The sequence below is a fragment of the Xenopus laevis genome, chromosome 4S (assembly GCF_017654675.1).
Source record: "Xenopus laevis strain J_2021 chromosome 4S, Xenopus_laevis_v10.1, whole genome shotgun sequence".
In the NCBI taxonomy this organism is placed as follows: domain Eukaryota; kingdom Metazoa; phylum Chordata; class Amphibia; order Anura; family Pipidae; genus Xenopus; species Xenopus laevis.
Genome location: NC_054378.1, coordinates 28200344 through 28205085, shown reverse-complemented (window position 1 = coordinate 28205085; position 4742 = coordinate 28200344). Strand labels below are relative to the sequence as shown.

Sequence of the window (4742 nt, the reverse complement as noted above, 5' to 3'; positions counted from 1 at the left end):
TCCCATAGTATCTGTAAAAATAGTGACATAAAGAAAAGATTAAAAACTTATTTAAAAACATCAGACAAAACAAAACACATACTCATTTCACCACAGGCCAGATCCCTAAGTATCAGAATTGGGGAGCATAGAAGTGATGTGAGACTTGGGAAAATTGCGTCTCCCTTAGCGAGACACTTCATGGAAGCACACCACCAAGTGAACCAACTGAAATTCATGGGGATTGAGAGAGTGAAAACGCCAATTCGGGGGGGCAATAGAGAAACGTTACTTAAACAGCGGGAATTGAAGTGGATATACAAGTTGCAGGCCCTTTCTCCCAATGGTCTTAATGAGGACAGGGAGCTATCCTTATTTTTTTGACACTAATTGCACACAATAATCTTTTTACGAATGACTAGAGACAATAGAGAACATTTTGACATTATTTTTTTCAAAGATTACTATTTTGGTACTGAATGACCTCAGCCTGTGGTGAAATGAGTATGTGTTTTGTTTTGTCTGATGTTTTTAAATAAGTTTTTAATCTTTTCTTTATGTCACTATTTTTACAGATACTATGGGACAATATTGATGGAAGTTATTCCTTGAAATTATTTTATACATACACAGATGTTAATCTCTATAAATATGGCATGATGATTTTACTATATGAATAATATGGGCACTGTCACTTTAAGTATATAATATTTATATATATTTATTTATATATATATTTTGATGTTGTTATTTATATTTTGCATTCACTAAAATATTCATGAATATGGCCATCATATGAACTATGAGGTAGGATTTGGTACGATATAACACATGATGTTGAGCACGTAGTCACTTTAATACATACATATGATTGGCCTATGCATTATAGCATATTATTAATTGTTCACTATTTTCATTTTAAAACTTCACCTATGTGTATGGTTATCAGATGTATTATGGGATAAGAAATTATATGGATGTGTCACATGACTCTGTGTATATATCTTTAATATTGGTCACATGACTTTTAATTGCACATTGCCTGTGTTTTAATATTGCACTATAGCACTTTTTGAGCCATATAAATTATATCTTTATGAAATATATCGAACGATATTGTCCTTGGTCTGTTGATCTTCTGGGTCGCTATATTATGGTATCTGTTGGGATGATGTAAACAATAGCGCTACATGCGGCAGGAGTTGCTTAGCAACGAGGTAAACAGATACGCGTGCTTCCTATTTGAATGCGCGCAGTATCAATGAGAATATAGCGCCACGTCACCAAGTCAGATGATACATCGGCGGAAGTGACGTAGGCGGAAGTGCCGTCACATACCCGGAAGTATATGAAGCGCGCGAACGAAGTGCCCAGTTAGTGATTGATTAGGGTATTTATACCTAGCATCAGAATCCCCTTGACAAAGGCCTTGGTGCCGAAACGTTGGGGCCATTCTCATTTTTCTGGTAGGTGTATCCGCTCCTTGCTGGTTTCTTGCTTGCTATGTATAACTAATGAGTGGGTTATATTCTATGCGATTTTTTTAATACTGTATAAATTGTGCCATGTGTTGTATGGCGTTGTTTATGTAAAATGCCTTTTTCTGCATAAAAGTAAAAATTATTTTTTCAAACCACTCTCTCTCTAAATTGCATTTTGTTTTGAGTGTGCGAACATACAGACATTTAGTATTGTTACAGGTTACCTGCAGTAGGGGTAACATTTGTTTCTGCACCTCTTATCATTTTCTGAAAATTTTGGTGTGCCCTCCATCCATTATAAAGTCACATTTAAAAACAGAAAATCCATTTGCTAATTATATTTATTAGACTGTCCTGTGTGAATTGACAAATCCAATCAAAGCATTTTTTTCAGCTGCGTCCATCACATAACAAAGACACACAACTAAAAAATAGCATTTAAATGATGCTGAAAATAAACAATCAATATACAAGAACTATCATTGTACAAGAAGCAACAAAAAACTATTTTTGAACAAATTGTTCTAACACTATAAATTCAGTCAGAAGCAGAAGCTCTATAGTACACTAGTAAGAAGCAGCACAATAAAAAATACTGAGCATGGAATACTTTTAATCTCCTCCATTAATATTCATTTCCAGCTGCTTATAATAGCAGCGCCTCATGGCCAAATCATTACAGTTTTACATCTGGGTTGCAAATGACACTTTGATTGGATGTAATGTTTAAATGGTCCTCCCCACTGTGTCTCTGTCAAGTCTTCTACAGAGAGAAGTCCTGTACTGCCACTGGCTTACTGTGCGTGCTGGCTCAACGTGTGGTTCTGAAAAGATGAAGAAAGGAGAAATGCATGAGGGGCACAATAATAGAAGACATGCCCATACCCTCCTACTCAGTACCATTTATGAAGAGCTCCACATAAAAGCCTTTCATTTATTACAAAAAATGTATAAAAGGAAAATGGTAAGTAATAGCTGCAAATATGACAGATTTATTTGTACTGAAAAGAAAACAGAACCGTTTTTAAGCAGCCTAATGCTGCCACTAGCATTTCAGTCCATACACAGATGACAATATAAATATGTAGCTTTGAGTAGGGGAGAAAATCTACCCTTGGGAATGTTTTTCTGTCCTCGGTGATAGAAAAAAAAATCTTCCATCACCTTCAGGCCATTTGCAGTATTGTATGCTTTGTTCTGTACAAAAACTGGAGAGAGAGAAAAGAGAAAAGAAATTGGCAGAGATGAGTGTTTACAATCCTAGGAATGCCTGAGCAGCTTCAGTTGAATTTCCGAAATGCTTCACAGCAACACATGTTCAATTTGGTGATAACCTTTTCTGTGCCAGAGGTGTCTCACATTCACTGAATGAAATGGCTGGAAATGAAATGCAGTTTTAACTGCACTGGAAATTAACACAGCAAATGCTGGTATCAGATTTGCAATGGTATGGGAAATCTTCGTCATATAAACTCTTCCACTAATCCAATCACAATGGCAATTGTAACTTTCAGAGAGGTGACATCTGAAACTCACAGAGGCTGTGATTGCCTGTCTGCTACATACAATGTTGTTCTAACATCTGTACTCCAGTGGTTTCAGAACACTTCACACATTCATTCATGCAACTCTCACAAATAACACCTGTTTCTAGGAGTTGCATAATACCTTGGTAATCCTATCACAGTAACTACAAAGCAACACAATTAGTGGAAGAGTTTATTTGCTGAGGACTTCCCATACCAGTCACTTGAACTGAAGAAGCTGCTCGGATGAGTAGTGAAATGTCTTCAATGATTACTCAGAAAGTCCAGTTGTTTTAGAATTACCTATACTAGACATACCATGACCTGGATGAATGAAAATCTTCATAGTCATGGCATAGTTTCAGTTTCCCTGTTTGATAAATAACTTCCAAAGGACCACTTAAATCTATGCCGTAATTAGCAGATATTGTAAAACAAATCTACATTTAAAGCAAATGACAGTTAGGAATGGGTGAATCTGACCCATTTAACTTGGCCGGAAATTTGCGAAATAGCAAAACATTTGCATTTTGAAAACATATTGGGGTAAATTCACCAAAGGACGAATTTTCATCAGTGACCACTTCGCCACACTTTTGCCAGGTGCAAATTCGTTACCGCTACGCTAATTCACTAAAATGCAAAGTTGTGTCTCAGCAGCCGAACGCTGGCGAATTTTCGTTAGCGTTACTTTGGCTGGGCGAGTATTTCACGACAAATTTTCGCAAGTGTACCTTTCTGCCTAGTGAAACTGCGATAGAACTCTTACGCTTACCGCATATACTCGAGTATAAGCCGAGCTTTTCAGCACCCAAAATGTGATGAAAAACTCTACCTCGGCTTATACTTGCATCACACAACACAAACAGGCCCAAAGTGTGGTCCTCGGGCCAATTGTGGCCCGCAGTATCTCTAAGAAAATTACCAACAATAATAGTAGGGTACAGGCCTTGTATTCCCTTGTGGTGCTGTCAGTGATGCGCTACTCTCGCATCTGAAGCTGAATAGACTAACTGACGTGCCAGTAGTACGTACATTAAGAAAGTACGGTATGCGAGAGAGTGGTGTGTCACGTGCCATTAGTACAGTCTTGCCTTGACAAAGCTCTATACAGTATAACCCCCAATTTATGTCCCCTGTCCCTTGTGAACCAATCTATTTTATTAGCAACACCTTTTGTTTGCAGCGTGCATACTTACTTGTTAGAATTCTATATGGATGCAGCGTGTGTGTAACGTGGCACGCTGATAGGGAGGTGCTGGACTGCAGGAGCAGAAGGGACCGGGGCAAAAGAACACAATGAGAAAAGGGAAGCGGCTGCTGAATTGAAGAAGGAGGGGGCTAGAAAAAGTCTGTAAGAAGCTGTTTCGGAAGAAAGGCTGGCTAAAGTTGGAGAAGAGGCACAAGATTGTGAGTAGAATATAGAAGCGCCACTGTTCAGGAGAAGGGGGTTGCGGGGGAAAGAGTTGGAAGCAGTCTGGAGAGGCAGCCTGAAGGGACCGGGAAACAATACCATGGCAAACTACTCCAACACATTTGTGTGTGCTTAACACATTTCCCTCATTTAACGTTTACTACTTTCTCAAGAGGCCGTGGTTTTGTAGACTCCACCATCTACAATTTTCTTATTCCTCCTATTGTCATTAATCAAGCAGTTGGGTGTGTTTATGCTTTTCAATTGATGGTCACTATTAAATATTTTTAGAATCTAATGATGTCACTGACATAAGCTTCATTTTAACAGTTCACCTGGTCT

General features: G+C 38.2%; 1 long non-coding RNA gene across 2 annotated transcripts; it reads right to left on the bottom strand.

Moving 5' to 3' along the window:
- Positions 1–1783: 1783 nt before the first annotated feature.
- Positions 1784–4273, bottom strand: LOC121393211. Of its 2 annotated transcripts, XR_005960854.1 has the most exons (3): positions 4186–4271; positions 2573–2668; positions 1784–2284 (listed from the first exon to the last, which is right to left on the bottom strand). It is a non-coding gene; the product is annotated as an uncharacterized LOC121393211 (long non-coding RNA). The 2 variants fall into 2 exon arrangements; XR_005960855.1 differs by lacking the exon at positions 2573–2668 and having other exon boundaries at positions 4186–4273.
- Positions 4274–4742: the final 469 nt, after the last annotated feature.